Below are 26,417 nucleotides of genomic sequence, written 5' to 3' on the forward strand. Positions count from 1 at the left end.
TCAAAGGATGCAACTGACAAGGGCTTAATCTCTAGAATATACAACTCAACAGCAAAAAAGCCAATCACCCAATGGAAAAATGGGCAAAAGACTTGAATAGACATTTCTCCAAGGAAGATATACAGGTGGCCAACAAGCACATGAAGAAATGCTCAACATCCCTGATTATTAGAAATGCAAATCAAAACTACCGTGAGATACCACCTCACACCAGTCAGAATGGCCATCATTCATAAGTCCACAAATAACAAGTGCTGGAGGGGTTGTGGAGAAAAGGGAACCCTCCTGCACTGTTGGTGGGAATGTAAACTGGTACAGCCACTATGGAGAATAGTTTGGAGATACCTTAGAAATCTATACATAGGAGTTCCCGTCGTGGCGCAGGGGTTAACGAATCCGACTAGGAACCATGAGGTTGCGGGTTCGGTCCCTGCCCTTGCTCAGTGGGTTAATGATCCGGCGTTGCCGTGAGCTGTGGTGTAGGCCAGTGGCTACAGCTCCGATTCGACCCCTAGCCTGGGAACCTCCACATGCCGTGGGAGCGGCCCAAAGAAATAGCAAAAAGACAAAAAAAAAAAAAAAAGAAATCTATACATAGAACTACCATATGACCCAGCAATCCTGCTCTTGGGCATATATCCGGACAAAAGTTTCCTTAAAAAAGACACATGCACCTGCATGGTCATTGCAGCACTATTCACAATAGCCAAGACATGGAAACAACCCAAATGTCCATCGACAGATGATTGGATTAGGAAGAGGTGGTATATATACACAGTGGAATACTACTCAGCCATAAAAAAGCACAACACAATGCCATTTGCAGCAACATGGATGGAACTAGAGACTCTCAAACGGAGTGAAATAAGTCAGAAAGGCAAAAATACCCTATGATATCACTTATATCTGGAATCTAATATACAGCACAAACGAACATTTCCACAGAAAAGAAAATCATAGACTTGGAGAATAGACTTGTGTCTGCCCCAGGTGAGAGGGAAGGAGTGGGAGGGATCGGGAGGATGGGGTTATCGGATGCAAACTATTGCCTTTGGAATGGATAAGCAATGAGATCTTGCTGAGTAGCATTAAGAACTATGTCTAGATACTTATATCACAACAGAACAAAGGGAGGAAAAAAAATGTATACATGTAAGTGTAACTTGGTCCCGATGCTGTACAACGGAAAAAAAAAAAAAAAAGAAAAAAAAAAACACCAAAACTTCTAAGAATTGGTTTTTTTTTTTTTTTTTCCTTTTCTAGGGCTGCTCCTGTGGTATATGGAGGTTCCCAGACTAGGGGGTCCAGTCAGAGCTGTAGACACCGGCCTACACCAGAGCCGCAGCAACAAGCGATCCGAGCCATGTCTGCACCTATATCACAGCTCACAGCAACGCCAGATCCTTAACCCACTGAGCAAGGCCAGGGATCGAACCCACAACTTCATGGTTCCTAGTCAGATTCGTTAACCACTGAGCCACGACGGGAACTCCAAGAATTGATTTTTAGTGATAACCTAGTGAGTTCATTTTTAGAAAAAAATTTTGAGTGGTACATGATGTGGCCATTCTTTTTTAATGTTGCACTTACTCTGAAAAAAATATTTTTGATGAAACAAATAACAGACTGGATGGAATAATCGATATATGAATTGAAAGAACGAACTGGAAATTGGAGATAGGAGGGTTGAGGGTATAAGAAGACGATCAAGACGAGGATTTGGGCATCATCTGTGAGAAACTGGTACCAACACCCTGAGATGGAGTAAGGTTTCTAAGGAAGGAGTCCTGAAGCAGGAGGGGGAAGACCACAGAAACTGTTATTAGATGGATCGTGACCAGGTAGGGTGATGAGGCCAAGAGAGGATACAGTTAGATTTTGAAGGAAAGAGATTTGATTAAGACGGAGAAACCAGGTGTTTATATGCCATGTAGAACAGTGCACTGAAATGAATAGTGCGTTCATTTCTGTATGTGTCGGAATTAAAGAGAGATACTGGAAAAGAGAATCTTATATGAGAGGGGCTGTTGGTTAATTTTGAAACATTATTCATATATGGAGATACCTCACAGACCAACCAGTTAACATTTTTTTATTCTCTGCATAGCTTTTCCCACTTTGTCCATATTCTCTCTTTTCTGCCCCTCATCTTTTTATATCTTCCAAAGGTTTTTACTTTTTTGGTTGGGGGAAAGGACTTGAGGGTCTGTGTCGACATTCGTTTGCAACAAGAGGTCATTTCCAAATACAGTCTTGGGGAATTCTAGAGGATCCTGACAGAGAATGGAAGTTCTCTCAGGCCTAAATGACCAGTCTGTCCATCAAATGAGTAAACCTGTTCTTGCTGTTTTGAAAAGCAGCCATCGGACATTCCTTAGAGTATTAGAGGCATGCTTCTTTTGAAGTACATACAGTGAACATGTATATAAAATGCTTCTTGTGATGTTTATTTTTTAAAATGGTTTTTATTTTTTCCATTATAGTTGGTTTACAGTGTTCTGTTAATTTCTACTGTACAGCAAAGCAGTCCAGTCACATATATATACATTCTTTTTCTCACATTTCTTTCATCATAAGTGACTAGATATAGTTCCCTGTGCTATTTTATTGCTTATCCACTCCAAATGCAATAGTTTGCATCTACTCTTGCGATGTTTATATATGGCTATGATGTCTGTGTCTTCATATTCTGGTGAGGTTTTGTTTTTCTAGGGTGCAAAAAAGAGTGCTATTGGTCAGTGCATTGTAGCAACCCTACCATATATCAAGCAAAAGTTCCCATCATTATTGTGTTCAGAGCATTGGGTTTGACAGATATATTTTAGAGCATATTATTTATGATTTTGAAGATCCAGAGATGATGGAAATGGTCACATGAGAGCAAAATGTATTCATAGTGTTTTTCAAGAGGTTTCAGGACTGTTACTCATCCTAAAACAGTAGAAAGCCGTTCTGAAGGCCAGTTTAGCTGTTGCAGACCCCATGCCATCTACTGGGCACTGCAAGCTTCAGCCCTGCTTTGACTTCTTTCCTGACAATTGTCTGTAAAATAGACATGGAAGCCAGAGGCAGCCAGAAGAAACAATAGTCTAGTGCGATTAGTCTAGTGCAATTTGGTATAAATGGGAAAAGAGTAATTAATACATTTTTTAAACTTTTTACTTTGAAGTCATTTCAGATTTACAGAAAAGTTGCAAATAACTCCCGTATACTCTACACCCAGATTCACCAGTTTTCGCCTTTGCCTCATTTATTGTAGGATTCTCGTTTAGCTGTCTAGCTATCTAGCTATCTATATACACTTTTTCCCCCCTCTGGAAAATTTGAGAGTAAGTATTAGGCATTCATGCCCCTTGGCTTCTATATACGTCAGTGTGTATTTCATAAGAACCAAGTGGTTCACTTACATAATCATAGTGCATTTATCCAAGTGGGAACATTTAACCCTGAGACAACACTATTAATCTAGAGAGCTTATTCAGGTTTTTGCCAGTTGTACTGACAATATTATTAATGGCATTTATTCTTCTGCTTCAGAATCCAGTCAGGGATTATGTATAGCACATTGTTTTTATGTCTCTTTAATCTCTTTTAATCTTCCCTTGTCTTTTTAAAAAATAAATAATCAAGGCTATTTTTTAAGAAAATTTTAATTTGTGGAAGTTCGTAGGCCAGGGATTAAACCCATTTCATAGCAGTAACCAGAGCCACAGCAGGGCTAAGGCTTTCACTCACAAGTCTGTAAGTTAAATATTCAAAGTGCCTAAGAGCTGAATCTCGAGAGATATTTGGGAAATAAACCAGGCCTGGGAGTAGGTTAGAATCAGCAGTTGTCAAGAAAGCTGGAGAAAACTGCTGACATCCTGAACAAAGGGACAGAGCGGGGAGGGCATGTGCAGTGGATGGAGCTGGAGCAGGCTGGCACTGTCTGTCAGAGGGGGCGGGTGAAGGCCGTGGGGTGGAGACGGGAGCTGGGAGCAGCTCCTAGATGGAGTCCTGTTCAGGATTACTTTCAGGAGGCTTCACAGTGATTGTCATGTGCAGAGAGATGGAGAAGGGCAGGGCTGGGGTGGAAGGATGGTTGTGGTACCCGAGTGAGAAATTATTAGGCCTGCTCTGGAGCACTTGTGCAGGGGTGGAATGCGGGACAGACTTGAGAAGCAAGAGGAAGCAGGTTCTGTAGACTTCGTGTTGGGTAGTTCAAGGATGGCCCCTCCACGGAGTGGGGACTCGGGAGCAGTTCTTGGTGAGGTGGTGCGGGGTCTGGTATAGAGGTGCCAACGTCCTGCCAGGCCGAGGAGAGTGGGAGCACAGCATGGTCCTCCGGCTGGAGGCAGAGTGGTTGGGCTGCAGGCGTCTGGAGACGTAGCGAAGGCATCTGGGGCCTCATTGGGAAGAGCTTCTTGTCAGCAGGCTTCTCTGGAGCTGGTCTGTGGGCATCCACTTGGCGTTTGTCCACGTGGGTGAGTGATGGGGACATAGACTTTGGTGACTGGGGGGCACATTGGAGGGGAGATGGCCAGGGTTGGTGAGTGCTGACAGTGTAAGAGGTGAGGAGCTGTCTGTGACCCTGGGAATAGAGGAGCTAGCTTTTTGAGAAAGTGTGAAAAGAGCTGACAGCGCACGTGTACTGATGTGTGAAAGGCGGAAGTCAGAGACCAAAAAAGTTTGAGATGTTTGGGTTGGAAGATTCAGGGAAGTGTGATGACATCCACCTGATGAGAGATGTAGGAAGAGGAAGGAGGATGGGGTGTTGTAGGGCCAGGAGAGCGGTGGCTTATTACCAGGTACACTGCGTCTGTGTTGGTGGCTTTATGTCCCTCTCTGTGTTGCCTTTCTTCTAAGTGTTACTTTGCTTAATATTCTCTAAGTATTGATTCTCCTGTTGGATTCAGAGGCTTTAGCCCAGGAAAGGTTCTGGGATGGATTAGTCTGCCATGCACAAGGCCTGTGAGTTGGTCGCATTTAACATGCATTTAACACTTAGTGCCCAGTGCATGCCAAGTACTGTTCTAGGTACTGGGACACAGCAGAGAACAAAACAAACAAATAAGAAAGCCCCACTCCTCTCTCCATCATGGCTGGAGAGAGACCATGAGCGTTTATGTGCTGTGGTAGATGTGTATGTCATGCGTTTGCCATCCTGCTGTAAGGGTCGGTGAGGTTCCCAGGGTGAACAGGACCTCCCAGGGCAGGACAGGGAAGAGAAGGGAGGGATGGGAGAGGTGGACACTAAGTGGATCATACGTCAAAATGCCTTTGCCTTGTTCTAGTATTTGCCAGAAATGTGATCGTGTGAGTAACAGAAGTGCCCAAACGTTATAAAGATTCGCTTTGTTTTCTAGGTATTAAACCGCCTGACTTTTGCATCTACTCTTTCTCACCTTCGTCGTTTAAACTCTCCCATTGGTAGAGATGGCAAACTAGTGAAACCAAGGCAGTTGCACAATACATTGTGGGGAATGGTGTGTCCTGCTGAGACCCCAGAGGTAATGCGCTAGCATTTGTATCCCAGACAGAAAGTCTGACAAAGGTTATGTTACATTGTGATTACTTTTTTTTTTTTTTTGTCTTTTGTCCTTTTAGGGCCACACCCAGTGCATGTGGAGGTTCCCAGGCTAGGGGTCTAATTGGAGCTGTTGCTGCTGGCCTACGCCAGAGCGACAGCAATGCCAGATCTGAGCTGCGTTTGCAACCTACACCATAGCTCATAGCAATGCCAGATCCTTAACCTGCTGAATGAGGCCAGGGATCAAACCTGCAACCTCATGGTTCCAAGTCAGATTTATTTCCTCTGTGCTATGACGGGAACTCCATTTTCTTAAAAAAGAATTTTTTAGGGAGTTACCATCTTGGTATAGCGAAATGAATCCAACTAATATCCATGAGGATGCAGGTTCAATCCCTGGCCTCACTCAGTGGGTCAGGGATCCAGTGTTGCCATAAGCTGTGGTGTAGGTTGCAAACAAAGCTTGGATCCGGCATTGCTGTGGCTGTTGTTTAGGCCAGCAGCTGCAGCTCTTATTCAACCCCTAGCCTGGGAATTTCCATATGCTGTGAGTGTGGCCCTGAAAAAGCAAAAAAAAAAAAAATTAAAAAAAATTTTTTTTTTTTTTTTGTCTGTGGCTGGTCCTTTCATTCTTTTGATATTGTCACAGAGCAAAGTTTTTAATTTTAATTTTTTAATTTATTTATTAAAGTATAGTTGATTTACAATGTTGTGCCAATTTCTGCTGTACGGTAGCGTGACCTAGTCATACATACATAAACATTCTTTTTCTCATTTTATCTTCCATTATGGTCTAGCCCAAGAGACTGGATATAGTTCCCTGTGCTATACATCACATTCAAAACTATTACATTCTAGTTTGTAATAGTTTGCATCTACTGACCCCAAACTCCCAGTCCATCCCACTCCCCTACCTCCCCCTTGGCAACCACAAGGCTGTTCTCCATGTCTGTGAGTCTGTTTCTGTTCTGTAGATAGATTCATTTGTGCCATATTTTAGATTCTGACTTAACTTCACTTTATATGGGAATCTCTGGTTGCATCCATGTTGCTGCAAATGGCATTATTTTGTTCTTTTTTTGTGGCTGAGTAGTAATCCATTGTGTGTATGTACAACATCTTAATCCATTCATCTGTTGATGGACGTTAAAGTTGTTTCCATGTCTTGGCTCTTGTGAATAGTGCTGCAGTGAACATAAGGGTGCATGTGTCTTTTTGAATTATAGTTTTGTCCAGGTATTATAATTACTTTTAGAAGTAAGATTTTATGTAATTATGTAGTAATTAGTTTAGAACTAAGATATTATTTATAATTTTGTTCTTAGGAAATAAGTGTACATCCTAAGATCAAACGGAAGGAAAATATTTATGGAAAATAATTTTGATAGGTTTGTTAAATCAGTATGAGTACTTTATTTATCCCAAGGGCCACTCTGTAGGACTTGTGAAGAATTTAGCCCTGATAGCTTATATTTCAGTTGGATATCAACCTTCTCCAGTTCTGGAGTCTTTAGAAGAATGGAATATGGAAAATTTAGAAGAAATTTCTCCTGTAGCTATTGCTGACTGTGTATAAATACAGTTCTTTAGACACTTGTTAATCTTTGGTTATTACTTAATTTAGAGTTATTAAGTGCAAAATGCCTTTGGTTTTGCATTTTAGTGCATCCAAGATCTTTGTTAATGGCTGCTGGGTTGGGATACATAAAGATCCTGAACAACTGATGAACACTCTAAAGAAATTGTGGCGCCAAATGGCCATGGTCTTGTCTGAAGTAAGGGTCTTGAATTAACCAAGAGGGTGTGATCTGTGGGATTTCCAAACAAGGCACAAGACTAGTGAAAGTTATCTTTGCATTGGTATCTTTCTTGAATGGATTTCTTTGGAACTGTAAAGTTCATTGTCAAAAGACTAGGTGATGTTTCGAGCTATATTTAATATTAAAGTATTGCTTGCTTTAATGCCTTAGATATATGCGTCTAAAATTTATGGGTGATATAAGTTTTTTGTTGTTGTTGTTGTTTTTTGTCTTTTTAGGGCCACAGTGTGGCATATGGACATTCCCAGGCTAGGGGTTGAATCAGAGCTACAGCTGCTGGCCTACACCACAGCCACAGCAATGCAGGATCTAAGCTGTGTTTTAACCTACACCACAGCTCACGGCAACACCGGATCCCCAACCCACTGAGCAAGGCCAGGGATCGAACCCGTGTCCTCATGGATACTAGGCAGGTGCATTAACCACTAAGCCATGATGGGAACTCCTAAATTATATTTTCAAACTCAATTATAGATTAAAAAATTCTTTTGAGAATCTTTTTGTAAAGCTGACAGCAATACTTTAAAAGGGGATGATCAGCTCTGATTTCTCCTTTGTCTGAATCCAGAGATTCATTCATGAAATGTGATCGACCTTTATCAGATTCTCCTATATTTTGGTGGATGTTGAAGTGCCCTGGATTAGGGTGGATTTTTTTATTATTAAAATGTAGCATGAGCTTTATTTTTCCCCCAGATGGGGCTTTTGCTCTTAGGGTACTGCCTTGAGGGATAGAGCTCAAGCTTTTGATTCTCCTAAAGCTACACCTTGGGGTCTGTCTAGGTGAAAGTGGGTCTGGAGAGGAAACTGTAGCACACTTAGGCTGGACTCCTGTCTGCATGGCAAAGCAGAGACTCGAGGTTCGGCTGCTCCAGGCCTTCCTTGTGTGGGCAGACCCAGGGTTTCTCCTGGGCGTATTTGTAGCTTGAAGTCAGCAACAGGATGCCTCATGAGAAATTCTAAGAACCAAAAAAAAAAAAACAAACAAACAAAAAAAAAAAAGAGTTCCCGTCGTGGCGCAGTGGTTAACGAATCCGACTAGGAACCATGAGGTTGCGGGTTCGATCCCTGCCCTTGCTCAGTGGGTTAACGATCCGGCGTTGCCGTGAGCTGTGGTGTAGGTTGCAGACGCGGCTCAGATCCTGCGTTGCTGTGGCTCTGGCGTAGGCCGGTGGCTACAGCTCCGATTCGACCCCTAGCCTGGGAACCTCCATATGCCGCGGGAGCGGCCCAAGAAATAGCAACAATAACAACAACAACAAAAAAGACAAAAAGACAAAAAAATAAATAAATAAATAAATAAATAAATAAATAAATAAATAAAAGAACCAACAGCAGCTGTGTTTTTTTGTAACTGAGAACTCCGTTCACACCGTGTGTATCTGCTGAGAGCTGCCTCCAGCTTTTCTGTGTTCTCTGTCACCCTATCACCCACGTGCTACAGGTGTCCCAAAAAAGGGAAAAAAAGCAAAAGGAAGGTGAAGGACCTAGACCTGGAGAATTTAATGCCAGCAAAGGTGGGTTTGATAATTTTAGAAAGAGGTTTGGCTTAAAAACTATCAAGATGAACAAGAGGAGCAGCTTCTGCTGACCAGGAGGCAGCAGTCACGTTGCCAGAAAGCATTAAGAAAATCATTGAGGAGAAAGAATAGTAGCCTGAGCAAATTTTAAATGTAGACCAAGAAAGTCTATTCTGGAAAAAAAAAAAATGCCACAAAGGAAATGTAGTAGTAAGGAAGGGAAGCAAGCACCAGGACTGCAGGCAGGAAGGACTGGGCAGACTCTCCTGCTGTGCATAAAGGCAGTCAGATTTAGGATCAGGACTGCTGCTCACCCCTGTGACTTTAAGGGACAAGATGAACACCAGCTGCCTGTTTTTTTGTTGTGCTACAAGAAGACAGAACACTTTCTAGATTGGTTCCATCAATGCTTTGTCCTTGAAGTCAAGAATTACATTGCCAGTAAAGGACTGCCTTTTAAAGTTTTCTTTTTGTTTTTGTTTTTAGGGCTGCACCCGAGACACATTGGAGGTTCCCAGGCTAGGGGTCTAATCAGAGCTGTTGCCACTGGCCTATGCCACAGCCACAGCAACACCAGATCGAGCTATGTCTGCGACCTACACCACAACTCACAGCAACGCCGGATCCTTAACCCACTGAGCAAGACCAGGGATCAAACCCACAACCTCATGGTTCCTAGTTGGATTCGTTTCCAATGCGCCACGACGGGAACTCCCCTTTTAAAGTTTTGTTTTGTCTTTTTGCTTTTTCTAGGGCTGCTCCCGTGGCATATGGAGGTTCCCAGGCTAGGGGTCTAATTGGAGCTGTAGCCTATGCCAGAGCCACAGCAACGCAGGATCCAAGCCGAGTCTGCAACCTACACCACAGCTCACAGCAACATCAGATCCTTACTTAACCCACTGAGTAAGGCCAGGGATCGAACCCGCAACCTCATGGTTCCTAGTCAGATTCGTTAACCACTGAGCCACAACAGGAGCTCCCTTAAAGTTTTTTTGAGTTAGACAATACCCCTCGGCCACCTAGAACACCACGAGTTCAACACTGAAGGTACTGAAGTGGTTTTCTTGCTCCCAAACACAACATCTCTAATTCATCATCCTTTAGATTGTGGGTCGGTCTTGAGGTCTTTATGGCTCATTACAGGGGTACATTATGGAAGGGTCATTAGCGCTGAGGAAGAGACACCATGGTGAGGTCAGGGACGCCAGGAGGGTTACAGCATTGTTATTACATGAAAAGCTGTGAAAACCGTCAAGCCCCACGCAGTAAATTCCTGCTGGAGAGAACTGCCCAGATGTTGGCTGTAACTTCACAGAATTTACCACAGAACTCATCAAAGAAGTGAAAGAGATTGTGGATATGGAGGAAAAAGCTGGAGGGTGAGGGGTTTCAAGGTGGGGATCTTGGAGAAATTCAAGAGCTGCTGGGTTCCACACCAAAGGAATTAAGAGATGGCTTGGGGCGTTCCCATCATGGCTCAGCAGAAATGAATCTGACTAGGAACCACAAGGATGCAGGTTTGATCCCTGGCCTCGCTCAGTGGGTTAAGGATCCAGCATTCCCGTGAGCTGTGGTGTAGGTTGCAGACACAGCTGAGATCTGGCATTGCTGTGGCTGTGGCATAGGACAGTGGCTATAGCTCCGATTAGACTCCTAGCCTGGGAACCTCCATATGCCGCAGGTGCGGCCCTAAAAAACAAAAAAAAAGAGAGAGATGACTTGGACATGAGTGCTTCTGAACCAGTGCCAAACGAAGAGGAAAAGGACATGGAAGAAGCAGTGCCAGAAGACAAACTGACATCAGATAGTCTGGTAACAGGGTTCTGATCATTAAAAACTGCTCTTGGCTTCTTTTACAACACGGACCCTTCTCTGGTGCTATACAGGCCATAAAACCAAAGAAGCAGCATTGGTACTGTATAGAAACATTTTTAGAGAAATAAAAAAGCAAGGATGTATTTTTGTCAAGTCGCACCCAGTGTGCCCACCTCTCCAGCCCCTTCCACCCCCTCCCCGTCCTCTTCCCAGACAGCCCTCTTCCTCCTGCCCTCAGCCCACGCCCTTTGCTGGGGCACCAGCAGTTCCAGCCCTCAGCAGCGACCCCTTCCCTTAGTGAACAGGAGGTAATTCTCACGTGGTCCAGTTAATAGCTTAGCTTCTCTACATGTGTGTGAGGGTCTTTGTGTGAAAACATTGCTATGAAACATTATTCTTTCGTCATCTCATCAGTGCCTATTCATCATGTGGAATGTCCCAGGCAAGACTTGTATTGAAGTGGATGGTCTACTTTTTGTAGGAATAAGGTAATGATATTTAATAAAAAATTCATAATGGGTTAGTTTTCCTCTGTTTTATAACTTTGCTTTCAGAGAATTACCATACTGTATCCCTCTTTTCTCTCTCCTACTTAGAGAAACTCAGCCTGTCATCATAGGTGAGTGGGATTTTTTTTGGAAGGCTGCTATACTTACCACTATACAACCAACGCGAGTGGGATTTTTTTAATATAACAGTATTTCCAACACTGTTAGGAATATAACTGAAATACTGTACGCCTTAAAATTTTGTAAGGATTCATTCACTGTGTAGAGGGTAGGCTACTGTAAAGCAATTGTACCAATTACACTAAGCTTACTGTAAAGTAATCATATTGCGTCTGCTTCATTATCAATGCATGAATCATTATATATTTTAAATTTATATGAATTTTACATTGAAAGTGTGAATTTCAAATTATCAAATAATTTTTAAATTATCTTTCCATTTTTTATGTCTAGTGTAATTCATATAAATATTTACAGTGTTTTGTATCATGAGAATATGGATGTAGGTATTGACAGATATTTAAACAGATGACATTAACTTGTACAGTTTCTAGCTTATTGTAAGAGTAAAATAGTATATTGCACATATAATGTACATGTATTTTGTATAATAGCACCATTGTATAATTTATAAGTAGTACTATTATATAATAGTATATATGTAGTATATAGTATATGTTACATATAAAATATGTATTAATTGACCATTTGTATTATTAGTAAAGCTTCTGGTCAGCAGAAGGCTATTGGTAGTTAAGTTTTGGGGGAGTCAGAAATTACGTATGGATTTTCTAGTCTGCTGGTGTTGTCACCTCTAACCCCAATGTTGTTCAAGGGTCAACTGTACAAACATCCTTAAAAAGACAGTCTGCACTAAAGGCATCAGTGCCTCTGCTTACAACATATGTGAAACCATGAGACCCCTGGAGAACTGTCTCCTAACACCTGGGAGGCGTTTGCAACAAATGATAAGCATAAATCAGAAGAAAAGAGTTCACTTTTGTTTTTTTAATTTAATTTTATTTTTTATTTTTGCCTTTTCTAGAGCTACTTCCCATGGTATATGGAGGTTCCCAGGCTAGGGGTCCAGTCAGAGCCGTAGCCACCGGCCTGCGTCAGAGACTCAGCAATGCGGGATCTGAGCTGCATCTGCGACCTACACCACAGCTCACAGCAACACCAGATCCTTAACCCACTGAGCAAGGCCAGGACTCCAACCCACAGCCTCATGGTTCCTAGTCGGTTTCGTTAACCACTGCGCCATGATGGTAACTCCAAGAGTTCACTCTTAAACACCTGCCATCACTAGCTAGGGAAAGAGTTTACCTCCGGGGCTCTGCACAACCTCTCAAACCGTGGGATCTGATTGGACCCCATAGTACTTGCTTTTGATCACAGCGGCCACCAAAAACGCAGCTTCACAAAGATCTGCTGTTCTCAGAAGGGAAGCAGTGCTGATGTTGAAACTGTGAACTACGTCAAGCTTGTGGTTAGTGTGGTGTCTGTCAGATGCTGGGGATCACGATGTTGGCCTCAGGAATTTGACGCACCCCATGGTGCTCCTGTGAGTTCTCTGAGGCTCTTTGGGACAACCTGGCACAGGTCTTTGTTAGCGTGAATAGTGCTGCAAGGAATATTGGGGTGCATGTATCTCTGAGTCATTGTTTTGTCTGGATAGAAGCCCAGGAGTGGGCTTGCTGGATCACATGGTGGTTCTGTATTGAGTTTTCGCCATATTCTCCATAGTGGTTGCACTGACTTACGTTCCCGCCAGCAATGCAGACTAGAGGAACTTCTCCCCGCACCCTCTCACACTTGTTTGCAGACTTTGTCATGATGTAGACACCTTTTAGTTTTGATGCTGTTCATCCCTCTTGGTGAATATTTCTTTCCTGTGTCTTCACCTACCAACCAAATGCAGAGTTTCAAATTTAATGTTCAATATCAACCTCTCCTGACTTTCAAACCTTTGTGGGAGTTCCCGTCATGGCTCAGCGACAACGAATCTGACTGCTCTCCATGAGGATGTGGGTTCGATCCCTGGCCTCGCTCAGTGGCTTGGGGATCTGGCGTTACCGTGAACTGTGGTGTTGGTCGCAGACACGGCTCAGATCCCACATTGCTATGACTGTGGTGCAGGACGGCAGCTGTAGCTCTGATTGGACCCCTAGCCTGGGAACCTCCATATGCCACAGCCCTAAAAAGACCCCCCCCCAAAAAAATGCAGAAACAAAACACCTATGTGTTCAAGTGTCTAAGTGTTTCCTAGGGTTCAGTGTGTCCAAAGCTGAGCTCCTTATCTTCCTCTGAAGACCTGCTCTCCTTCATTTTCTCCATCTCAGTGGATCTCACACCGTCTATTCAAACATCAAAGCCAGAAAACTGGCAATTGTGCAAATTTCCTTTTCTCCCACAGACCCTGCATCCAGTCAGTCAGTCCTGACCATTAGCCCTGAGGTTTCTCTCAGCTTTACCTTAGTTCTCTGTTGCGTTTGCTGCCTTCTTTTATTCAAGTTTGCATCACTTCTCTCATGGACACAATGTAGCCTCCTTTACCCCACTCCCTGACTCCCACCCCTGGCTCCCCCTTGACCACACTGCCTCCAAAACAGCTCTAGATAACCAGTTATCTGTTACTTCAGTGGATCCTCATCCAGGATGGTACAACACCCCTCTCTGAATTTCCCTGTCTTATGCCAATTTCATACTATCATAAAGCCTTCCTTGTTGTTTTTTATGCTCAAAGAATGTTAAGCTGTAACTCCCCCAATAAGCTAGCCTCCCAGCCTTTGTATGTTCTTTTCTGCCCTGACCTGATAGAGACCTTCTGACCTGGTTCGACATTCCCTCCTCGGTGGTAGCCTTTCCCGACTGCCCAAGGCAGGTTTTAACCTTCCCTCTGCAACTGCACAGCCTTGTGACCTACTCTTAGAGCAGGAGCATATTTGATGTATTGAATTGGAAAGACTATTCCCTTTATGTGCCCTTTACTACCTACAGAACTCTTCACTTCTGGTCACTAAATGTGTGGTGGTTCTTCCTTACATCAAGCCCTTGTCTTTGACTCTACCTGGGTGTCCTACAATTTAACTCAGTCTAAAACCATCTCCCTGGATAGGGTCAGACCCCACAGAGTAAGGGCTCAGTCCCACAAGACTGCTAGCACCCTGCTCAGATGCCAGTCACAGGAAGTATGCCCTAGATATCCCACAATTCGCCTGCAAATCAGCTTCCCACGACCCTTTGCTCAGGCTCAGTTAATTTGCTAGAGCCACCACCGGACTCTGGGGCCCTTTACTGGCCTTCCTGAGTACGTTAAAGGGTGCGGTCAAGGATCGAGAATTCCACAGGGCAAGGTCTGTGGGTGTGCCAGGCACAAGCGTCTGTCTCTGTGGAACTGGAGGACACCACCCTCCCAGGGCGTGGATTTCTTCACCCCCAAGTGCCTGTTGAACCCACACCATAGGGATTTTATGAAGGCTTTATCATATAGGCCTGATGGATCATTAACTGTACAGCTGTGACTTGGACTTAATCTCTGGCCCCGGAACTACGCATGCTGCATGTGCAGCCATAATAGAAAAAAGAAGAAGGAAAATGTGAGACAGTGATGAAGACAAGACAGACGACAAATAGATGTTTAGACACTTGCAGTCAGCTAGGTGTCTGTATTTTGGGTGTCCCTAGAGAAAAAAACAGGAATTCCTGCTGAGGCCCAGTGGGTTAAGAATCCAGCTGCAGCAGCTCCAGTCACTGCAGAGGTGTGGGTACCATCTCCCTGCCTGGTGCTGTGGGTTTAAGGATGAGGCAAGCATTGTTGCAGCTGTGGCTCGGATGAATGTATGTCCCTGTCCTGGGAACTTCCGTATGCTGCAGGTGCAGCCATAAAATTAAAAAATAGAGAAGAAAGTGAAAGATCTGTTCCAATGGAGAGAATCACTTTGAAAGGGTGCCGAGAAGGTGATAATCATAGCCTTACAAGTTAACATTTTATGACCTAAAATTGTCTAAATTTTGATTAAGTGTATAAAATATGGGAGTTCCCTGGTGGCCTGACTGTCAAGGATCCAGCATGGCCACTGCTGTGGCTTGGGTTCAGTCCCTGGCCTGAGAACCTCGACATGCCACGGATGTCACTGAAAAAAAAAAATATGTCGGAGGTGCTGTGATTGACAGCTGCTAACACAGTTTCTCCTTAACAAGTACCACTTCCTGAGATCGACATTCACCCCTGGTCTGTTGCTTGTTTTACTCTGACAGAAGCCGAGGCGCCTGTGAAGGTGGCTCCCGGGAGGTACGCACTGCACCAGGGGCGGCTGCCTACCGCACCCAGGACGCCCTGGCCACTCAGCCAGTAGCAGAGCATCCGAGCTCGGCCTCCAGCTTAGAGACTTTAGCCATCAGGGTCTAAGTAAGAAGCTCGTCACACAGCACCAGTGAAAACGCCAGATCCTTTCGCGGCCTTAATGTTTTATGTTCAAAAACCGAAAACAGTAGCCACCAAATCCAGTGCAGAGATAAAGCAAAGTGGTCTGGTGAGGAGATTTACTTCGCAGAATGATATGTATTCAGAGCAGAATCATTAAAAGATAAAGAGCCACGGAATTCAAGTTAGAAGGCCTGTTGTGCCCTTTAGTTGACCATGACAAGGTCACTCAACCTGTTTCACGTTTTCTCCTAAACCACCAGATAGGGACAAAACAACTCCCAACTTAGAACCAAATCATTCCTGGCTGCCAATCAAAAGAGAAGCCAGGAGTTCCCACTGTGGTGCAGGGGAAATGAATCCGACTAGTAACCATGAGGTTCCAGGTTCGATCCCTGGTCTTGCTCATTGTGTTAAGAATCCGGCGTTGCCGTGAGCTGTGGTGTAGGTCACAGACGTGGCTGGGATGCTACGTTGCTGTGGCTGTGGCATAGGCCAGCAGCTATAGCTCCAATTCCACCTCTAGCCCGGGAACCTCTATGTGCCTTGGGTGAAGCCATAAAAAGAAAAAAGAAAAAAAAAAGTCAAAAGGAAGACCATTGTGACTTAAACCCTGATTTCCTATAATCACAGTGCTATTTCCCCTCACAAAAGTTATAAAATTGATCCCCAAAAGTAGAACAAAACATCCAAATATTTGTGGCCTCTTAAGTATGTAAAATGACACAGCCCTAAAAACTGTCTCAAATGCTTCTTCTGTGACATTTTTCTGCCTGGCTTAGACTTGTTGCAGCTTATCAAAATATATGGTTTAGGAGGTGAGGTTTTCCTAAGAAATCACCCTATGGCAAACAAAGGATTTCTCCACTCCTCCGAAGGCTAAGGTACCACAGTGCAGATTAGGGTCATCTTATCTCGCAAACATTCATTGCCAAGTTCACGGAAGCCTCTGAGGGTCTTTGGGCCAGAAGTGCTCTGCAGTGCCACCTTGCCCTTCCTCTTCAGAAAGGAATTCATTCCCAAACGCCCAGACCCAGTCCCTGACACTTCCATTCTGCCCACGTCACACGCTCCACCCTGCAGCATGCCCCATGTGGCCAGGTCAGTGCCATGTCCCAGGCTCTTGGTCCCCAGCCTTTCACTGGCTTCTTATATTAGCTTTGGTCAATATGATGGAGTCTGTTTTAGTGCTGAAGTTCACTAAAGCAGGATCAGAAGTCAGAACATGTCAAACAGTGGGTGCCAAGCATGTAGGTAAGTGTTCTGCAAGCCTTTGGAGTTCCCTATGGCTGAGTGGTATGGTCACTGCTGGGGCTCTGATTACAGCGGTGGCACAGGTTCGATCCCTGGTCTGAGACCTTCCACACACTTCTGGTGTGGCCAAAAAAAAGGTAAATAATAGAGTTTTAAAGCCTGTGGGAACCGTCCGTTGCCAAGCAAATAAATATATTGGATATTATGGATTGTCTGAATCAATGACTATGCCCATCAGGACAGACGTTTTAGTCAAGATGAATGACATTGAACCAGAGGGAGACAGGGAGGCAGAAAAGCTGGAGAAGGAAGGTTGGAAGTTCACAAACCTCCCAGAGGAGCAGTTTTCTCTCAGGTCTGTGGGGCCAGAGCTTATACCCTCGCCCTCTGGCAGGTTTTCAAATTCCAGCTTTTCCAGCCACATTCTGAGGGCATTTGCCTACCCCCTACTCCAGAGAGCAAAATTGTCTTTATTTGTCATCATTTCACTTAGGTCCTTGACCCCACGTTAGCCCCAAGTGGACTATTCATTTGTGTTATTCATAGACAGGGGTCTTCAAAGAATCAGAATGTAAGTCTTTTTAAGTTATTTTTATTTGTAAATGTTTTATTGAAGCATAGTTGATTTACAGCGTTGTGATGTTTCTGCAGTACAACCCAGTGATTTAGTTCTGCATATACTCACATCTGCTCTTCTTAGAGTCTTTCCCACCTGGATGATCACAGAACACCGGGTAGAGTTCCCTGTGCTGCACAGCAGGTCCCCAAGTGTCATTCGGTCCATCTAAAACAGCGTGCATGTGCCAATCCCAACCTCCAGTCCCTCCCCCTTCCCCCACCTGTCCCCTGTGGTAACCACATGTTTGTTTTCAAAGTCTGTGAGTCTGTTCAAAACACGAGTTTTTAAAAGCAGTTTGCGGGAGTTCCAGTCATGGCTCAGTGGTTAACGAATCTGACTAGGAACCATGAGGTTTTGGGTTCGGTTCCTGCCCTTGCTCAGTGGGTTAATGATCCGGCGATGCCGACAGCTGTGGTGTAGGTTGCAGACGCGGCTCAGATCCCACATTGCTGTGGCTCTGGCGTAGGCTGGTGGCTACAGCTCCGATTCAACCTCTAGCCTGGGAACCTCCATATGCCGCGAGAGCAGCTCAAGAAATAGCAAAAAGACAAAATAAAATAAATAAAAGCAATTTGCAAGTGAAATGGGACCCTTCTGTGCCAGTGGCTGCGTGCTAGAGACACAGGAGTGAGCTAGTTTCAGGCTGAGCTGCAGGAGCCACTGCCCCCTTGTGTCTTGGTGCTCCCAGGAATTAGTCTGTGATATGGAGAACATTTGGCAGAAGTCTGCAAAAGATTTATCAGTGGGCTATTTCTGGCTCTTAGATTGTTGGTTCAAATAAGATTTCCTTTCATCTCATGGCTTTTAAATTGTAATCTGACTTCTTTTGAAAAGTCTAATTTTTAAAAGGCGTATTTTATAATCATTATAAAAATAGTATATACTTCCTGAAGAAAAATTTGTGTTAAATTATTTTTTACTATTGTTAAGTATTTCTTCCCAGATACTTAAAACTCTTTTTCCATGTAAGGAACCCTAATTTTACTTGGGGACAGAAAAAAGCCACAAAACTATGAAATCTAATTTTATCGTAAATGTTACATAACCATAATCTCTTCTCCACAATGAGAAAATCAACTTTTTTTTTCTTTTTTTTTTAGCTATTTCTTGGGCCGCTCCCGCGGCATATGGAGGTTCCCAAGCTAGGGATCTAATCGGAGCTGTAGCCACAGGCCTATGCCAGAGCCACAGCAACGCGGGATCCGAGCCGCGTCTGCGACCTACACCACAGCTCACGGCAACGCCGGATCGTCAACCCACTGAGCAAGGGCAGGGACCGAACCCGCAACCTCATGGTTCCTAGTCGGATTCGTTAACCACTGCGCCACGACAGGAACTCCAGAAAATCAACTTTTGAATAAGAAACAGGGATGTCTTTTTTCTTACAAAATTTAAAACATAAAGTATAATGATTTAGATCATAGAGCCTCATAAACTTTGCCTCTAATTTCAATTCTATGGATTAAGAATATGGTAGTGAATGCAACTATTAGACATATTACACTGAATATCACCTCCTTTGCAAGACAAAAAAAATAAAGCTCCTTGCTCTAAAGACAGCCTGTGGGAGTTGCAGTAGTTTGGGAGTCTAAATGCTCCAGTCATTGGCAAATGTTTCAGATTTGATCTCAGATGTTGTTTGAAAGGTGATTTTTAAATGTTCTGTAGCTATGTGCACCCCATCTCCCCACCCCCTTTGGAAAACGTGGAAACAGAGGCTCTGAACTGGGTGGTACAGGAGAAGTGAAGGATGAGGCATCTGTGTCTCCAAAGCTCCTTTCCTTGTGTATCTTGTTTGTTGTCTGTGTCATCTGGATGTGTGTGTACAGCACAGTATGTGCCGTTGTGTTCGAGCGGCCAGTGGACAAGACCTGGATCGGCCTGGGAGGGAAGTTAGCCTCTCTGCTGCTCCGATCCTTCATTTTCCCCAGAGACATTAGGACTAAGAGGATATCTCATCCTGGACCAGGATTCATCCTGCATAGGGGTTTGGGGAGTCACGGGGAAAGGCGCCCTGGAACAGGTGTTCTCGATTTTTTATTCCTAAGATCAGTTTAATTCAAGAGGAAAAAAAGTTCAATGGTCTGTCTCCTTCATATATATCACTTAAAAATGTACTCGAACATTTTACCACTTTCAACACAGAAAAACAAAACTTAAAGCCTGGCTTTGTAGAATTATAGGGAATTATGTACTTTGGTCCTTTAAATGATCCAGTTACTGCTGGTTGTAAATGGCTATTATTATACGTACAAGAATAATACTGTATAAACTTAACTTTATAAAAAAAAGTTCATTGAATATTAAAGTATAATACCTTGGAGTTCCTGTTGTGGCACAGCAGAAATGAATCCAACTAAGAACCATGAGGTTTCGGGTTCGATCCCTGGCCTTGCTCAGTGGGTTAAGGATCTGACGTTGCTATGAGCTGTGGTGTAGGTTGCAGACATGGCTTGGATCTGTTGTTGCTGTGGCTCTGGCTTAGGCTGGCGGCTACAGCTCCGATTCAACCCCTAGCCTGGGAACCTCCATATGCTGCGGGTGCGGCCCTATAAGGATAAAAAGACAATAATAATAAAATAAATACAGTATAACACCTCAGAGTCCAGATGATTATTACTGATATAATAATAATCTCTATGTGTTAACGTGTTGTAATCTGTGCACTTTTTCTGGTGCTCTGCATTTTTTTTTTTTTTTGTCTTTTTTGGGGCCTCACCCACAGCATATGGAGGTTCCCAGGCTAGGAGTCAAATCGGAGCTGTAGCCACCGGCCTACACCAGAGCCACAGCAATGCCAGATCCAAGCCACGTGTGTGACCTATACCACAGCTCACAACAACACCGGATCCTTAACCCACTGAGTGAGGCCAGGGATTGAACCCGAAACCTCATGGTTCTTAGTTGGATTCATTTCTGCTGTGCCACAACAGGAACTCCAAGGTACTATACTTTAATATTCAATGAACTTTTTTTATAAAGTTAAGTTTATACAGTATTATTCATGGTTCCTAGTCGGATTCATTAACCACTGAGCCACAATGGGAACTCCTGGTGCTCTGCTTTTTAAATCCACTTGTATTCTTTCAAATATGTAAAGGTCAAATCAGGGTCAAAGAAAATATTTATCCCATATATTTTGTGGGATTTCCATTTTAGACCTATTATCTCTATAGCTGACAGAAGGGTCCAGAGGGATGTCCTTGACCAGACTTTTGTAGAAGTAATAACATAGCCTCTACTCTAGCACATGTGAGCACGGTATCAGAGATGAGCCCGCATTTCTCAAGATGAAGCTCATCAGAGCCGAGGCTGCAGAAAGCCAGCCGAGGCCACAACTACCAGTATCAGGTCACAGCTCTGATCCTGTGGCTGGTGGTGCCTCTTAGCATCTCAGTGGAGCACGTCACTCTGCTAGAGAGTATTAGGAAGAATTCCTCTTGCCCAGGAAGTTTGGCAGTTGTACTTCCATCTGCCTACCCAGCTCTCTGCCCTCCTTGCCTGCTTCTAAAGGGGGAAGGGAAAATGACAAAACTGGAAGCTCATGCCAAGCCAGTGATGAGGGGTAGTGATCATCTTGATGTCCACCAGCCTGACCCAGAGAGACAGTGCTGCTCTGGGCCACACCCACCAACTGTTCCTCATTTACTCATCTGCAGACAGCCCTGGACTCGTTCCGATAAGTGCATCCCAGTTCAAACCCTTGGAGCTTCTATCTTTTTTTTTTTTTTTTTTTTTTTTTTTTTTTGCTTTTTAAGGCTACACCTGAGGCATATGGAGGTTCCCAGGCTAGGGGTTGAATCGGAGCTTTAGCTGCTGGCCTACCCCACAGCCACAGCAATGCCAGATCCGAGCTGCGTCTTCGACCTATACTACAGCTCACGGCAATGCTGGATCCTTAACCCACTGAGCAAGGCCAGGGATTGAACCCACGTCCTCATGGATGCTAGTTGGGTTTGCTAACCACTGGGCCACGATGGGAACTCCCGGAGCTTCTGTCTTAAACTTGGGCTTCACAGACAGAAAAAGGGTTTGATATTGCCAAGGGAAAAGCAAACTCGGTGTGTCAAGATAACTTTATATATTAAAGATGAATAAAAGAAAATGCTTCCTAGAGTTTTCTGGTGATTTAGTGGTTAAGGATCTGCCGTGTCATGGGTCATTGCTGTTGTGCGGGTTCAGTCCCCTACCCGGGAGCTTCTGCATGCCACAAGCATGGCGGAGCAACAACAGCAGCAAAGTGAACATCGTAAAAATGAACATCGTAGATCAGCTGTGCCCGTAAACTAGGATAGGGCCCCTTAGGTCAAGGCTCATGGCCAGTGAGGAAGGGGCTGTCCTGGAGGATGAAAAAGAGTGATTTAGGTATGACTCTTTACTGCCTGAATTTCAGATTCTCCTGCTGTTCACAAGGCTCTTAGCTTCCTAAATCTGTCTGTAGAAAAGAGAAGCCAGCAGAATGGAGCTGACTTAAGCTAGCCAGCCTCCAAATATGTATGAAGCACCTACTGTGTGCCAAACTAGGCATATGGTAGAGACACGACAAATAAGCGCTGCAACCTCATGGAGTTTCAGTCTGCAGTGGATGTTGGGTTTTTAGTGTCCAGAGGAGAGAGGCATCCTGCTTTTCAGAGCCACTCAAGCATAGACTCCTGTAGGTGTACTCACACGTGGCGATGTCCACACGTGTTCATGGCGTCAATGAGGGCTCTGAGGTAAACAGGGTGCTGAGTAGAGCACCTAAAGCAGGGGTGATGTACACTCCAGGAATCGGTCAGGGTCCCTTGGACACCCGGTCTCATTCCCTTTGTCAGAGTAAATGTTGGAAAACCTGCACTGCACTGGGCAGGAGTCAGAACCTCGTTCCCTGTGCTGTGTGAGCTATGTCTCTGCCTGTTCAGGGGCAAGGATGGAATTCAGGGAGGTTAGCAGTTTGTGGGCCTTATTTTGTGAGGCCTCCTGGGCTGTTTATCTTCTTTTAATCAACAAATGTGCACCGTACTAGGCCCTGTGGCAGGCACTGACGAGACCAAGAAGACCAGGACTGGTGAAGTCTCCATCCCCCAGAAACTCTGTCTGCTGGGCTGTTCCTTCCTCCCTTTGCTTTGGCTGCCTGTCCTCACTGCAGATCAGTCTTCTAATGAGAACATTTTTCTTTCTTTCTTTCTTTTTTTTTTTTTTTTTTTTTTTTTTTGGTCATTTGTCCTTTTAGGGCCACACCCACAGCATATGGAGGTTCCCAGGCTAGGGGTCTAATCAGATCTGTTGCTGCCGACCTACACCAGAGCCACAGCAGTGCCAGATCCGAGCTGCGTCTGCAATCTACGTCACAGCTCACAGCAATGCCAGACCCTAACCCACTAAGCAAGGCCAGGGATCGAACCCGCAACCTCATGTTTCCTAGTCAGGTTCGTTTCCAGTGTGCCAAGACGGGAACTCCGAGAACATTCTTAAGAGGAGAAAAACGGGATTCTTCAGCAGTGGATGGTTACAAACCTGAGGTTGCAAAACAGCCCTGAGTGAGCGTGTTTGGGCAGCGCTGCTCCCACTGCACAAACATGGGGTGAAGAGACCAGACACTCGTTTGCCACAAAATATAAACAGTCACAGCCGCTTCAGAAATAAATCTTTCTGTCTCCTCCAACATTTTAAATTTATTGATCTTCTAACCAGGCGATTCCAGTGTATGTTGCAGCATAATCTGTGATGGTGGAAAATGAAAGGTAACCTAAGTGCGACTCACCAGGGAATTGCATAAATAGGCCATTGTATGTCCGAATAGCAGAGGACAGGGCTGTTCCCTCTAAACTAAGTCGAGGTATACGTGCTGACGTTATATTGTTACAGGATCAGGGAAAAGGCCTAAAGCAGGGAGGGGGGTTGTTTGTTTTGTTTTTGTTTTTGTTTGCTTTTTAGGGCCACACCCGCAGCATATGGAAGTTCCCAGGCTAGAGGTCGAATTGGAGCTATAGCCTCTGGCCTACACCACAGCCACAGCAACTCAGGATCTGAGCCACGTCTGTGACCTATACCGTAGCTCATGGCATCACCGGATCCTTAACCCACTGAGCGAGGCCAGGGATTGATCCTGAATCTTCATGGACACTAGTCAGGTTCATGACCACTGAGCCACAACAGGAACTTTTTTTTTTTAAAGGTATAGTTTTGTGTAACATAGCCAAGGTTCCAAGTGTTCTGGGAACCTTATTTATTCCTCACAATAACCCTATGAAATAAATACCGTTATCATCCTCACTTTACAGACAAGGAACCTGAGTCGTCTTGCTTAATGAACACAGACGCCTGACTGGGAGCTCAGGTGCAGAGTCACTCTCCTGTATCCAGGAACCAATTACATGATGTTCTCTTTAGCTTAGACTGGTTTCAGTTGGGATTTTTCCACTTTCAATCAAGAGAATTCTCAAACAGTCCAAATACAGACCAACAGAGACTGGATGAATTATGACACAATAATAGAATAGAATACTACGTACCTCTTAAAAAGAGGAAACTGCACATATTCGCATGAAAATAAACCTAACCTAAGGGGGAAAAGCAACTTTAAAGGATATATATGTGTGTGTATACTTTATAATAGCAAACACAAGTTTGTACAGAAAAGCACAGAAGTATTAGTAGTTCAGTGTCATAAAAAAAAATACTGCAGGAGTTCCCGTCATGGCTCAGTGGTAAGGAGCCCAACTGGTACCCATGAGGAGGCAGGTTCAATCCCTGGCCTTGCTCAGTGGGTTAAGGATCCGGCATTGCTGTGAGCTGTGGTGTAGGCCGCAGACGTGGCTCAGATCTGGCGTTGCTGTGGCTGTGGTGTAAGCCGGCGGCTGCAGCTCTGATTCAACCCCTAGCCTGGGAACCTCCATGTGTTGTGGGTGTGGCCCTGAAAAAGACAAAAAACAAGAACACAGCAAAATCTTTATACATGTTTATGCATTTTAATATCTTTTTGAAGTACCGTTATTTTAAGCTGCCCTGAATGCAGAAGTCTTTGCTGCTGACTGCAGTAGAGATCAGAGTGTTGTTCACTCAGGAGGATGGGTCGAGAGCAGGGAACGCTTTCACCTCACACACCTCCAAAGTGCCTGAATTTATTAGTAGACTCATTTGTTTATGTGATAACAAGCCAACTCAAACTGCTGTAGGCAAAAGAAAAGTGTGAAGTGTTGGGGAGAATATTGAATGGCCCGTGGGCCCCGTCACAGAATCCGAAGAACAGCTGACCACCTAAGCGTAAGCCATGGCAGTGTCGACTGTGAGTGCTCCAGGGGCTCTAAGGGAGCCTGGAACGGGAACGCTGAGCTCCACCAGGACTCTGAGCCGCTGGCCTTGCTCCCCTGGCATGTTGTCTTGTGCCCTCCTGCTGCTGCAGTCTCTCTTTATAGTGAGGGTCACGGCTTCCAGCAGCTTTCAGTGACACAGACTCTCAATCTTGCCACCTAAAAGGAAAAGGGCTCTTCTCTGAGCAAGGCTCTGAATGGCCAGAAACCCACTGAAGAGCAGCCTCTGCAGCCAGGCAGGTGGACATTGTTACTGGTCATGACTGGACCAGTTTAGTTTGGACCAGGTGTCCATCCTTCAGCCTGTCACCAGGGTCAAGGATAGAGGATCACCAAAAATGGCAGCAGCTCCACTCAACCAGAAGTCAGGAGCGGAGAGGAGGAGAGCAGGGGGCAGAATGCCGTGCCTGTGCAGTAGAAGAAGGGGAAGTTGCTGGGCAAACCAAGGGATTAGTGTATGCTGTGTGAGCATAAAGGTCTCCCAAACATTTTCTTTGTGTGTGCCTATGTGTGTGTGTTCAAGTGCCAAGAATGTGCCTTTGAGGATAGTCTCCAAAACAGTTTTATGACCATTAAAAATTGTGATAGTAGGTAAGCAAGCTAGCTAATATCTATTGATTTTTTAAATTGAATCTTTACCTCTTTTTTCTCTCTGGGAACAATGCACTCAGGCTCCCATCTCAGCAGAACCAATCAACTCTCACCTTACTTCCTGGGACCACAACAACTGGCCTAAGATGGGTGTGTGACTCAACACGAGCCAGTCAGGGTCTTGGCCTAGAAAAGGGTCATTTTCTTAAGGTGGCAAGGCTGTAGGGCTGTGACTTCAGCAGGCTTTTCACCTCAGACTACTGCAGAAGAATCATTTCCTGCCAGGTCAGGAAGCTGCTAGGAGAGTATCTGGAGCGCCAGTTACGCCTCCCACATGGCGGCAGAGCTAGTCTACGCAGCAAGCTGTTTACGCTGAGAAACAGGTGCGACACCAGGAGACTGGGAGTCTTGAGGTGTTAGAATCCCTGGTTCCAGGCACCCTCTGGCCTAAGCCCCCCACCCCCCAAGCTTGCTCTCATGCTCACGCTCATGCACGCATTCTTCTGCAAATATGACTAACTGGGCCGATTCCCTCTTCACCTAACGCTAGTTTGAGCTGAAATTCTTCCAGTTTCCACCATGAGAATCCTAATAATTTAATACAGATCAATAGAGCTGGATAACTGATGATACAATAATAAAACACTTAATACTTCATACTTAACAAATCTATTTCTTGCATACCAAAATTTTTTTAAAAATAAATAATAAAAAGAATGAGAGTTCCCTTTGATGCTCAGCATGTTAAGAACCTAACTAGCATCCATGAGGATGCAAGTTTGAACCCTGGCCTCGCTCACTGGGTTAAGGATCCGGTGTTGCCGTGAGCTGTGGCATAGGTGGCAGACTCAGCTCGGATCCTGCGTTGCTGTGGCTGTGGTGTAGGCCGGCAGCTACAGCTCCAATTAGACCCCTAGCCTGGGAACCTCCACATGCTGCAAGTGCAGTCCTAAAACGAAAACAATAAACAAAAAGAAGAAATTATATTTACTGACATAAAAAATACAAGGAGAAAAGCAAGTTTACAGGACAAGGGTGTTTCTGAGTGTGTAGGATCTCACA

At 44.6% G+C, this 26,417-nt stretch overlaps 1 protein-coding gene and 1 pseudogene across 1 annotated transcript in view; both read left to right on the plus strand.

The window, feature by feature from the left end:
* Nucleotides 1-26,417, plus strand: part of LOC100621006 (RE1-silencing transcription factor-like) — a 166,732-nt gene that overhangs the window by 52,687 nt on the left and 87,628 nt on the right. The window lies entirely within an intron of this gene.
* The window catches only part of LOC100625795, a 28,927-nt pseudogene continuing 3,917 nt past the window's right edge, over nt 1,408-26,417 (plus strand).

The sequence above is a fragment of the Sus scrofa genome, chromosome 8 (assembly GCF_000003025.6).
Source record: "Sus scrofa isolate TJ Tabasco breed Duroc chromosome 8, Sscrofa11.1, whole genome shotgun sequence".
Lineage (NCBI taxonomy): Eukaryota > Metazoa > Chordata > Mammalia > Artiodactyla > Suidae > Sus > Sus scrofa.